The following is a 13,925-nucleotide window of genomic DNA, read 5'->3' on the forward strand; positions in this document are numbered from 1 at the left end:
CAGATTTTACAAGTTACCTTGTGAGTGTCTTGATGTAGATTCTGATTGGAACTTGTAGATTTAAGGCATTTCCCAACCTGATTATATGCTATCAAGTTGGTTTGACGCCTAATGACCACATAGATAAATCTCTTCCAGGATGATATGTTCCCAAACTGACCATTTTCATCTTTCAACAGCGGACCTCTTGCCACTTTATTCAAGTCATCCTCTAAGCCTAAGCCTAACCTAACCAAGTCAATTGCAATTGGGCAATGTCTAAATCAGGAGTCCACAAACTCTTCAGTTCATTGCCTCCTTCATGAAGTTTCAGATTGCTCATCAACACTCAAACATTTATTATATAAAATAATTTAATAATTACTACTTTAATAGTACTACAAATAATAACTGCTACTTAAGGCTAGTCCATGGTAACACTGACTTGTCCATGGTAACACTGACTTGCCACTAGTCAGCTCACTTTCAGGGCTTGGGAGTGGTGTGAAGCACATAGAGACTGCAAAAGACTAACTGACCCCAATCTGGCTTCTATCAGTTATCAATACCAATTAATCCCAGCCATTTCTGACTTCTTGGATAGTCTTATCAACTCTTAGGGGTTGATGTTGACCATTTTAGGAAACCATGGTCTAAATCAAAAAAGTTTAAATTAAATAAATAAACACTTTGGAAGGTAGATTCAAGATTCAGATCTTCCTGCCAAAAAGATAACCAAGGGATAATGTGAAGACTGTTTTGAATATCATTGAATATTTACAACACTACAATAAGAAACAGGTAGCTTTACTATTCCTAGATGCAGAGAAGGCCTTTGACAATTTAAAGTGGAGTTTTATGTTTAAAGTCCTGGAAGAAATGGGCTTTGGAGAGAACTTCATTCAAGGAGTTAAAGCTATTTACATGTCACAACAAGCAAAAATTATTATTAATGATGATTTAACTATTTATTTATTTATTTAATTTTATTTATATGCCGCCCAATCCCAAAGGACTCAGGGCGGCGTACAAAATTAAAACAATCATCTAACAATAAAACTAACTAATCCATGTGAAATTCAAAGGGTATGAGACAAGGATGTCTCTTGTCTCCTTTGTTGTTTATTTTGGTGTTGGAAGTTTTGAATAGAGATATTAGGCAAGTTGAGAGAATAATGGGCAATAAGCATCAAGAAAGAAGTTTATAAATTGAGGGCATTTGTTGATGATTTGGTTATATTCCTGCAGGACACAAAAAATAAGATAGAATATACGATGAGGAAATTAAATGAGTTTGGGCTCTAGCAGGTTTTAAAATAAACAAACAGAAAATAGCAATGTTGATTAAGAATATATCCTCTCAGGATTGTGATATATTGAGTAAAAAGTTTGGTTTTAAAGTTGAGACAAAGTGAAATAGCTGAGGGCATCTCCCTTAGGACTTTAATCTTCATTGGATTTGGATTTTGCTAGCATGTGAAATTAAGGATGATATATAGTAGTTTATATAATCTGTTAAATCTCCTTTTATTTTTGGTATTGAATGTGAAGTGACCTTAAATTTGTTGGCTATTGTATCATTCTCCAAATCTGTTGGCATAGTTTGTCTAGAACCTTGCTGTGTTGCTTGCCATATTTCTATTGATATTGGCATCTCTATTATACAGAATTTCAGTATACGCTTTCCATCTTTGTTTGATCTTCTTTGAATTGGTTACTATCTATCCATTAGTGAATTTTAGCATTGCAATTTGGAACCTCCTTTTGACTTTCAAGATCTTTTAAAAGTCTTTTCTTTTTTTGAGATCTTACAGGTATTAGTGTAATACTGTTTCTTGTTTTTCTGATAGCTCTCTGAAATTCTTTGTTGTTCCTTCCTGAGATTTTCTGTTTCTTGTTGGCTTCTCTTCTTTTCTTGGCAGTTTCCACCATTTATTCTGACAGCCTGTTTGCCTTCTTCTGTTACTTGGCTTTTTGGCAGTCTTTTTTCATATTCATCCTTAACAGATTCTTTGACTCCATTTCCCCGTTCTCCTAGTTTCCTATCCATGAAGTTCAAGACTTCAAAGCAGTTCCTAATAGTCTCCTTGAAAATGGTGGTTATTTGCTCAAAATTGCTCAACAAAATTGGTTGATTTTCTTCTTCCTATTTAGAGTAACTTGAAACTTGCATTGGAATAATTTGTAGTCCATTCTACTCCCTGCTACATCTTTGCTGTTGGCTCTTCAATATCCTAATAACAATAACATAGTACATTTGATTTCTGTATACTGTATTTGGTCTGGTGACATCTATGTTTATAAATTTTGATTGTCTCAAGAATTTTGCTTGTCTCAAGACTTGGTGACGAGGAAGTCATTGGAGTGGCAGAAACTGATAAATTACTATCCTGCTTTATTTCAGTTTCCTGAGCCATGAAGTCCAATAGTATTTTCCTCCATGCCATTTTCAATATAGGCATTCCATTCTCAAACATAAGCAGCATATCTTGCTTGAATGCTCTGTTGATTTCAGATTGAATTTGGCCGTAACACTCATCAACCTTCTCTTGTTTTGCATCAGTGGTTGGAGCATGAACTTGCACAACTGGCATTTTAAAGGATTGTCTATGAAGTTTAATTGATGTTAGACTGAATTGCACCCAGGCATTCTGTTTGCTATGGCTTTCATGTCAATGAATGCAATACTGTTCTCTCTTTTTGTGTCGATTTGCCTATATCTTGTATAGTAAATTGTATGAGCTGCTGAATAAAAGTGTCCAATGCCAGTTCATTTTAATTCTCTGATGCCTAGGAAATCAATTTATACTTGACTTATTTCACCTTTCATTTGATGAGTTTTCCCATATGCATATTCTTACATTTCATATTCCCAGTGCAATTCTTTTTTTGCAGCTTTGGGTGTTCTTTTCCTACACAGCAGCACCAGCAGCTAGACATCCCAAAGGTTTTATCCTAGCTGCAACCTAAATTATATTAGTATTCTAAAATATCCTCAGCTCTCAGTAACAGTTGAGTGTCATTTGACTTAAGAGGCCATTATACAGCATTATGTTGTCAATTAGCCTTATCTTGTCCATCCATGTGTTTTGTTTTGTTTTTTGTAAAATGCAGGAAATGTTTGCAGTATGAAATGATGACTTTGCTGTTGTCATCAAAGTGACCCTAAACCTCCAGTATCTTCCTGTATTGTTGCTTTAGCTGAGAGTTGGGATGATCTTCATTCCTTTGGTGATCTGCTGGGAGCACATAGACTTGGCATAGACCCACAGTGCTCTTTGCTCATCTCTCCAAGGCATATTGCAGGCGATAAGTAAGCCTAATAACTAGGAATCAAAGAGCCTAGATTTTAACACATTTGGAGAACACCAAGTGGAAGAATACAGATCCACAGCAAAATCTGTGAATGAGGACCACTTTCCCTTTTTTCTTCTTAATTTGTGAGGATAGTTGACATGGCTACATCAGCTTACATCTATGTTTTCAACTTTGAAACAGTCATTGCCTTACCATGGATTGTATACTTCTGTTTATCTTGCAGTGTTCTTTGTATGAACTGCAAGGTTCAGCACAATTCTTGCCGTTTGCATCTGTGTGAATCCCCAAACACACTTAAATTTTGTAAGAATAAGAACATCAAAAAACTATATGCAGGTTTGGTGAGCTCTTGTGAGATTTTAGTATTTTACTGTCATAAAAACTGTGTTCTTATCTTACATGATTTAATGGTCTTGTGCAATTTTGGAAATTTTTAGATTATATTTGGAGAGGGTGGTAAACAGGTTTTTTGGGGGATTCAGCAGGTGGTTAGTGTCCAACATTTTAATAAATGAAAAAAATAACATTTGGAGAGATTGGATCTTTCCTATTTTTCTGATTTGAAAGAATTCTCAGAATTCTCAGTTCTCTACTTAAACTTCAACATACTACTATGACCTTTGCCTATTTGGCATTTGCAACTGTGAAAGAGGCAGTAGCAAACCACTTCTGAAAAACTTTGCCAACAAAACTGTAGCGATTTGTCTCTAAGGATCGGACTCAACTGAACAGAAGAAGAAAAATAAAAATAAAATACATTTAAAATTTTATAACTTGGGGAGGGGAGAGACAATCTCCCTCTCTTATTCTATTCTAATCTAACCTTGACTAACCTTCCTCTTTCAAAGCTTTAGTAAAGGCAATGATGCCAATTGGCAGAGGAAAAGGAATTGAGACAAGGCCATAGCCCCATCTTGTTCAGCATTCTGTGTCACACATGTGATGCATTTGGGAAGCTCACAGCCTTGGATTATAGAGCAGTAGTCCTCTTTCATTGTCATTTTCCAGCTACCAATTTTTTAAGGCAAGCTCCCTATGATTCAGGAGGTAGCCAACAGCCATTAGTAGCCTGCTATTTCATTAACCTACTTAGTCCCCATTTAAAAAGGTCAAAATTGCTAACATTCACACAATTGTGAATAGCTAATTCCAGTTAAGCTAACTGCTATGTGGAAAAGTGTTTCCTTCTGTCAGTCTTGTACCTCCTTGCATTTAATTACAGTAGATGATTTTGAATTCTAACACTGTGCTATGCATGATTAGATATACCTGGGTTATGTCTTTTTTAAAACTTAGTTCTGAGCTAAGTCTAAGCAGAGTGACAACTGCTGTAATCTTTTAGTCCACTAATCATTTTGCTTGTTCTTTTATATCTTTATAATAGCCCTCTTAAATTGGGGTGACCAGATCTCTGCTCAGTAAGAAGGTCCCATCATAGAGATAAAAGAGAATAATGAATTAAATATAGGAACCTTCAGAAAACATTAGTATTCCTTTTCTTCCATTCAATTGCACATCCTCTCAGTCTTCAAAGTAGACCAGATCAAGAAATAGACACTGCAGATGCTCCAGGAATGCTATTTTATTGTTGCATAGTAACAGACTCTTCAAATTTCTCTGTCAGCTTTTATATTAACAAGGCGGGTTATTTTGCATTTCTTTCAGGCATTTGCTTTGATCTCTGGACTATGTCATCACTTTTCCAAGTCTCTCCTTAACAGTTCTTTCCTACTGATTTCCTCTCTAAATTGCTTTAGACCTCCTATTTTAATAGCAATAATTTTGCAAAAAAGACTGAATGTTTCCACTTAAGGGGCCCCAGTGGCATGTTTAAGGCAGTGGAAGGCCTTTTGGGAAAGATAATAAAAATGAGACAGAGACACTGGATTCTTTATCAGTTTTGACAAAGTTAGACATCAAACCCAACATTTTGCTTTGAACTACTTGTGCCACCATGCAACCAAATAAAAGCCTTTCTCGGGTCCGTGCTTTCTTTCAAGTTGCAATTTAGCAAAGGAAAAGCTACCAACCGTTAATACCGGTATGAAGGCATGCTGTGCATAGAAATGTAACAGCAATGTTAGATATGGGGATAATGGAAAGATGTATTGATATGAGGTTGGATGTTTCATATTTCCAGGTGAATTTTGACAGTTTCATCTTCTTCTTGTTAATACATGAGGGAAGAACATTGTGATCCCACTATAGTTGTGGTTCTTCTCTGATGTGTTGAAAAATTCTGAAAATCTCTTAACTCTTCTCTGCAAATATGCCAGGCATCTGCACACATGCCATCAAAGGCTCCACTTAGGCTGTCTGGGCCGACTGAGTAGGAAACATCTTGCAATAATTTTGTTTTACATTATGGATGGTCTCCAATGCTTAATTCTCATACCCAACAGAGATTTAACAGAAGAAATCACTGGATGTTTCTCCAGCTTATGAAGAGTTGTGGAAGGTACCTATGTCTTAAAAAATGTGGTATTTGTATTACAGTGTTCCCAACCTTTCCAGGTTTGTGGTCTGGCACGGGGGGGGGGACGGGGGGAGGAGCAAAAGAAGGGATGGTTTTGTGTGAGGGGCAGGAGTGTGTGTGCGCATGCACATCTTGTGTGAAGATGTGGGGCTGCAAGCGCTGGTCCCCACCGCTTGCACACGTGGGGCTGCAAGCGCCGGCACCTGTCGCTCATGCGAGTGGAGTTGCATGCACTAGCCTGCCATTCACATGGTCCAGTTGTGAATAGGCCACAGCCCAATAGTGGACCGTGGTCCACAGGTTGAGGATCTCTGGTGTATTGATCCAAATAGCAAGTCTTCATTTGTCTAAAGCAATTAGGATGGTATGCAATGGTGATTATTATCTTTGCCTTCTTTTATTATTATTTGCCACCCTATTACATTTGTTGAGATGGATGGCCATATAAAATGAATGAATGAATACACATAAGCACAGCCAGCACAATGTTATGAACTATGATGCTGCTGCTGTTGACTATTACGAGTAAAGCCAGGGTAAAGGATCAGAGAAGAATAGACTGAGGCTGTTTCACTGGAATAGATTGCATACAACAGATTCATTGTGTTGCAAAATAGTATGCAGCACAGTGGCTTTTTAGTCTTTTCATAGAATGATGCATAATATATGAATTAAGGAAAATAATTGATTTAATGTATATCATAAGTACTTCAGCAGATGAATTCTAACATTGTTAACCCCAGACGAGTCTGAGACTCGTGATGACATCAAACTGACAGCTAGAATCACAAGATTTACTGTTAGTATACTGGACCTCTTATGAAATCAGCCGCTACTATATGAAATACGTATCTCAGAAGAGTGCAGTCAGGTAAAAGAAATGCACATTCTCCTCATTCATCCTGCTTACACATAGGTGGCCATTAAAATATCCCAAGAAAGAAGTAGATGATGAAAGAAAGAACAATGATTAGGAGTGATTTTTTTTTTAAAAAGAATATTCTTCTAATCAAAAAGGTAATAGGAATAAAATATAGACTGATATCAAAACTTGTTATACTTAATGCTTAATTTTTTTATGCACTGAATAGCAATTTTATGTTTGCCTGGCAAATTTTTTGAAGAATGTCCTTCCCCTTGCTGCTAATGCCCATATCATGGTTTTGTCCTTTCTGCTCTTTGTTACCTAGAATGTAAGTATCAACATTTACCTTGGAGATCATCTAATCCAGCCTCTTCCCCCACACAAAACTACTGCAGCATCCCAACCAATGGCTACTAGCAAAGGAGAATTCACCATCTCCCAAAATTTTCTCTTCCATTGTTCAGCAGCCCTTATTATACCCTTAGGAAATTGTTCGCAATATATTCATTAAAACTTTCTGGACAATGAGAAGGATTAATCAACAGACTAGCTCGCCTCCCAGAGCTGTGGGTGCCCTGACTTAAATTTACACATTATGCCTGTTCTTTTCGCTTTTCTGAATTAAAGTATTGGTATTTTGCATAAACCAGGTAATAGGTGCCATTTCTGCAAATTTGAGCTTGGCTCTCTTTCCATTCAAATTAAGTAAGCAGTACACTGCTCAGAGACATAAATGTAAAAAAGATGCTGAGACTCTAGAAAGAGTACAGAGAAGAGCAACAAACTTGATTAGGGGACTGGAGGCTAAAACATATAAGGGACGGTTGCTGGAATTGGGTATGTCTAGTTTAACGAAGAGAAGGACGAAGGGGGACATGATAGCAGTGTTCCAATATCTCAGGGGCTGCCACAAAGAAGAGGGAGTCAAACTATTCTCCAAAGCACCTGAAGGCAGGACAAGAAGCAACAGGTGGAAACTAAGCAAGGAGAGAAGCAACCTAGAACTAAGGAGAAACTTCCTGACAATTAGAACAATTAACCAATGGAACAGCCTGCCTGTAGAAGTGGTGAATGTTTCAAAACTGGAAGTTTTTAAGAAGAGACTGGACAGCCATTTGTCTGAAATGGTATAGGGTTTCCTGCCTGAGCAGGGGGTTGGACTCGATGACCTCCAAGGTCCCTTCCAACTCTATTATTATTATTATTATTATTATTATTATTATTATTATTATTATTATTATTATTATTGTTGTTGTTGTTGTTGTTGTTGTTATTATTGTTGTTGTTATAAAACTGCTTTGGGTCTCTTCCCCTTCCCCCTCCCCCCAAATCTGCACTTTTCTGTTGTGCCTCTTGCTCATATACACTCACAGAAGTTTTTATTTTTTTATTGGCAAAGTCATGGTAGTATCAACTGTCCTATTATAAAAACATAGCATTTGTACAGGGAGCCATGTAGAGAAAGAAGAAAGGAATGAGGTTATTTTCAGGTTTCAAACATTGTTCACTTCTCAGCCAGACCATTGGGTTTGCCATCACACAGACTCCTGCCCTTCTCACTCTATCTCGGGCCTCCAAGTACTCCCTCTAAGCCTATCCCGTACCACCCATCTTCCAAGGAAATTACAGGTAGTTCTCAACTTACAACAGTTTGTTTAGTGACCATTCAAAGTTACAACGGCACTGAAAAAAAGTGACATGATCAGTTTTCACACTGATGACCGTTGTAGCATCCCCATGGTCACGTGATCAAAATTCAGATGTTTGGCAACTGACTCATATTTATGACAGTTGCAATGTCCCAGGGTCACGTGATCCCCTTTTGTGACCTTCTGACAAGCAAAGTAAATGGAGAAGCCCAATTCACTTAACAACAGTTTGACTAATTTAATGACACAGTGATTCACTTAACAACTGTAGAAAGAAAAGTCATAAAATGGAGCAAACTCACTTAAACATTTCACTTAGCAACAGAAATTTTGGGCTCAATTGTAATCGAAATTCAAGGACTACCTGTATAGAAGATTTTACACATTATTTATTTTACTGTCCCATTTCTACTTTAGTATCTGAAAAAAAAAATGGAGCTCTGCTTGATAGGAAAATAATTTTGGCCCAATTCACATAAAATTGATTTTTTAAATAAATTTAGACAAAGAGACACCACTATGGAGATTAATGTGCTTTGCACAGACTACTGCTAAGCAGAGAGATGATTTTATCAAAAGCTCCTAATGATTCTTCATTATTTTATCTGCTATAATAAATATGTTTTAATGTACTTACTGATTTTTGCACATTTTTCTGTATTTTTTTAATGTCTGGTCACTGTTAGAAGATTTTATTTGTTATTTGACCATAGTGGTCAAACAATAAACTGACTGATTTTTGGATAATTAAGTACTCTACTAGAAGTGAGGAAAGACTTAGATTTTGCTGCATTTCATCACTGCTATATAGTGGCCATCCAGATTTATTCATTGTTCATTTGGAAGAGGCTAGTCCAAAGATGATTTTGTCGGGCTAGAGGCAGACAGTGGATAATGTTTAAACAATGCAGAATATTGAACATAATAAACATCTGGCCATTTTATTCACATATGATTTGAATTATACTTTGTGGGTGTTTTTCTCTAGACCATCATACTGAATAGTAGCAAACCTTATATCAGGCAGAACAGAGCCTGACTACTACTTGTATTTCCCTTAAAAATTTAAGTCTGAGATCCCACAACTTTAATTTTAATGTTTAGATTGCAGCAGCCGAGCAAAAATAATTTGCCTTTGGTAGGAAGATGCTCCAGTTGTGACAGACTGACAAACACTTCAGTTGTCCTGCAGTGAGCTGCAAGGCTAGGATGCTAGGCCAGGGGAATCTGGCAGGAGACATATTTATTCACTTCAGTTAATTAAGAAGCCTAAAATTCTCAGTTGGCAGCTGTCATATGTACCCATTCTTCTGTTTTGCCGGCATTCTGGATCATCTGATGACTTTCACTGTAATCCCTTAGCCTCTTTAATCTTCCAATTGCAGGGGAACAGATCATGCCCAGGAATATGAGCAGAAATAATGGCTCATCTGCAATGCTCCATTTTACATTTTCTGTCAATTCTCAGTTCACCCTTTTAATTCTTGAATGAGGGTTTCATGCTAACTATCAGCCACAGAGGGGATGGCTTGTTCCCTAGCACGACCCTTTTAACTGAGCTTCAGCTACTTTGGTTTGCTAGGGAATGGCAGACACTTTCAGATGACTGTTGCTTTTGAGGAGCAAGTATCAGTTTGTAAGAAGAGAAAAAGGAGCTTCAAAATCTGCATGCTTCAATTGGCGCCACGACTGATTCCTTTCAGGCCTGTTTCAGGATAAACAGGAGAAGAGATGTGAACAGGGTTGGATGCTTATACATGGTGCATCCAATTAAAATGTGGGCTATGTGCACAAGCTCTTCCATCCTAAATGAATTGTTGGCATGATTCCAAGGGTAGCTCCAATTTACACTGTCATGTTTTTCCAATAATGCTTATTGGACATTGAATAGTTCTCCTTGGGAGATATTCTAATTTGACTCTTGGAAAATGTCTGTGAAGATTCTCAGTCATTCAGATCACAGTTGTCCCAAAGATACTTTTTCAAAAGGCAACTGGACTTTGTTTTTCCTAGGGTCAGGGATTTCCAAAGAGGGGTGTGAGATGATATTCCAGGGGGTGCAAAAACGTGGTTTTTCAAAATTATAGTGTATATGCATAATTCATTGCTGTTATTTTGAAATTTTGTAAGGGGTGCGAGAATAAATCAGAAGCGTTCTAGGGGTGCGGGGTATAGAAAAGGTTGGGAACCACTGTCCTAGGTGAAAAAGCACCTTTGGGACACTTGAAAAATGTTTTAAATTTGACCTATCCTGAAAAGCAATTCTGTAATGCCAGTACTATGGATTTGAAAAAACACTGGCATTGCATCTGTTTCATCAGAGAGTCACAATAAAAGCTTTACACTGTACAGGGTTTCAAATGATGCTCTTGCTAAATTTCTTTGGCAGATCTAGCTATGCCTGAGGATTGCATTGAAAATGGCAAACTGCGCTGTGTAGGGCAGCTTTGAAATAAAGAGGGTTCATAAACTGCTGCCAGTTCAGAATGGAGTATTTTGATGCCTCCTTTGTCAACATAATATACCAGCCTTCCATCAACAGCACCAGCTGCCAAATTTAAGCAAGCAATTATATCTTGTTTGTTGTACTCCATTTTTTAAATTTTTGTTGCCTAATTTTTTTCTTGGTGATTGTTTTAGTGTTTGTAATTAAAGAAAAATTATCAGTTGTTTGGCCATATTTTCAGAATGAAATATGATTGCTGCTCCTGTTGCTGCTGTGACACTTACTTCCTAATTAATGTGGAAATGTTCAATCTCTTTTTCACATGAGCAAAGGAGGGGAACAGGAGAAAGAAAAGGTGGAGATTTGTATGTACTTATTGCAATAATTCAAATACTTTTTCAGCATTATATTTTAAGTTTGAACCAGGCCCCATTCCAAATTTGGACAATTGTCTAAATTTGTGTCTGAATATCCCCTACTCTTCAACCAGACCTAACCTGGGTAATCATTAGAAAAGTTGTCAAGTTTCTAGCAATAGCTATGGCTTGCAGAAATTGGTTACCATCCTTTCATATAATTGTCTCAGGTTTAGTCTTTCTGTATTTTAACTAGCAGGGGGTTGGACTAGATTACCTCCAAGGTACCTTCCAACTTTATTATTATTGTTGTTGTTGTTATTGGCCTGGGACCATAAATAAATCAATGAAACCTCCTGGGATTTCCCAAACAGGGGCATGAAGGAAGAAGAGAGGTCATTGTGAACTTCTGTGAACATCAAAACTGTACAGGAAGTGGGGGTTTTTTTGTGGTTCCAAAACTTTATTTGAATATTTAATTTAGAAAAAGAAGAAAGAAAGAAAGAAAGAAAGAAAGAAAGAAAGAAAGAAAGAAAGAAAGAAAGAAAGAAAGAAAGAAAGAGGAAGGGAGGGAGGGAGGGAGAGAGAGAGAGAAAGAAAGAAAGAAAGAAAGAAAGAAAGAAAGAAAGAAAGAAAGAAAGAAAGAAAGAAAGACTGTTACAGGAAGTTTTTATCTTAAGTCCAGTGTTGATGACAGAGTTGATGCCCATCCAGTGGGAGAAAAAAAGTTGGATTACATTAGCAATCATTATTTGGCTAGGAAACTTATTTTTTTTCAGTAGAAGATCACAAAAGAAGATTATTATTCCCATGCAGCTTCTGTTCCTAAAACAATAACCATTTGCAGAGGATCATAACTGTACAAGAAATTGAGTTCTCTAACTTCAAGGATACTTCAGTGAAGTGAAAATTCAGTGTTTCTGAGTAGCCTCATGAAGTTGGAGAAAGTCATTATTTCTCACAACTTTTAGATGCATAGTGGCGTTTAAAAATTATTAATCTTGTAGATGAAATACACAACATACAGTATGTAGAAGTAGTGAATATGCACTTAAATCCTGAGAATATTGCTAATTTGATAAGCTACATTTGTTTTGTTAGCAGTTTTTACCATTTCTAAACAAATATCCAAAGCTACTTAATTGATGTAGTTGAATATGTGCCTCACTCTAATGTAATGAGATTTAGATTTTGATCTGCTTTAGATGATCTCATACAGAATACAGCAAAATGTTTGGTATTCTTTGATTGATCCTAAACTGGTCAGAAAATCTTTGGAGATTTTGGCATGAGATTAATTTAAAGCAGGGGGTCTTCAAACTTGGCCCTTTCATGACTTGTGGACTTCAACTCCCAGAATTCCTCAGCTAGACATGCTGGCTGAGGAATTCTGGAAGTTGAAGTCCACAAGTCATAAAAGGGCCAAGTTTGAAGACTCCAGGTTTAAAGTAAGAATCACTTAATTTTCTACCAGTTAATGGCAAATTTTGGAAAAAGCTCTTTGTACCATGGAATACCTTCCCTTTTCCTATCACTTATTGAAGATTCTGATCTTTTCTTTAAAAACTAAGTTACATTGTTTCACTGATACTTTCTAACAATTTCAGAAATTTATTGACTATATTTATAAAGTCAAACTATATGGGCAGCATATAGCACAAAAACAACAATAACACTCTTCCTAACTTTAAAACATGTACAATATATAAATATAAAACCCAAAATATAAAATGGCAAAGAAGCACCTTAACGTAACAACTAAATGGACTAAATGTTCATGTTTTCAAAGGAAAAAAAATATGCCTGGAACCCAGCAAAGTGGAAAATATTGGAAAGAAAAGGATTGGTATCATTTTTCAAAAAGCTGCATTTACCTAAGACAGGTATTGATCCAGATTTTAAGTCACATATTTATATGCACAAACAGTTTGAGCTCTCATTTCAATATATAAACTGCACACATTTTAAATTAGGGAAGAGGGAAGGAGGCCTGCAAGTCAAATCCTGTGCACCTGATAGCAGACAATAATTAATGGTTACATCTGGGTCTTGGTATATTAAAAGCAGGGTATTTGACTGTCCTGCTGGTTAATCAATACAGGGTACATAGGCACATCTGAAGGTTTTAAAGTTAGAAGTAACCGTTCTTTTCTTCTTGAATCTACATTGGAAGCACACAGAACTTGGGCAAAAATGAAAACTGCATATGTCTTTAGTGAAAAGTACAATGCATTAATGCAGCGGTTCTCAACCTTTGGGTCGCGACCCCATTTGGGGTCGAACGACCATTTTACAGGGGTCGCCAAACAACATGATCCGCCATTTTTTCCCTCAGGGGGCGCCGCCGCGCATGCGCGCCATGCATGGGGGCGCCGCGCATGGGGGCGCCACACCGCGCATGCGTGGCGCGTCCTTATGACCGGGGTCGCCGTATAAAAAGGTTGAGAACCACTGCATTAATGTATTCTTCTAACCTGTGTAAATATTGATTTTTTAAAAAAATCTAAAATTTGATGTTATGAGAAACCTGTCCATCCAGTCATACTTTTTAGATGCGACATTCCAAATACAATTATTTAAAAGCAAATGAAATTATGCGTAATACATTTTGTTTGCAAAGTAACAGTGATCTTAGAACTGTAAATTGTGCTAAACAAAGAGCATTCCAACTTTTTCTAATTGTTTTATGACTCCACAATTTGTATCAGTATTATTTTGACACAATTGCATTGTATAACTACCCAGTAGTAATCCCAGAAGGCTTCGGTTATTTAACTGGAGTGGTTTTAAATCATAGATGATGCAGTAGATCAATAACAGTGTCTTGGTTCCTTCT

The 13,925-nt window shown here is 36.9% G+C and overlaps 1 protein-coding gene across 2 annotated transcripts in view; it reads left to right on the forward strand.

The window, feature by feature from the left end:
- SLC24A4 (solute carrier family 24 member 4) overlaps window positions 1-13,925 on the forward strand; it is a 123,207-nt gene that overhangs the window by 48,698 nt on the left and 60,584 nt on the right. The gene's annotated exons all lie outside the window — the stretch shown is intronic.

This window comes from Crotalus tigris, unplaced genomic scaffold (assembly GCF_016545835.1).
Source record: "Crotalus tigris isolate CLP2741 ecotype Arizona unplaced genomic scaffold, ASM1654583v1 scf7180000018040.1558517, whole genome shotgun sequence".
Lineage (NCBI taxonomy): Eukaryota > Metazoa > Chordata > Lepidosauria > Squamata > Viperidae > Crotalus > Crotalus tigris.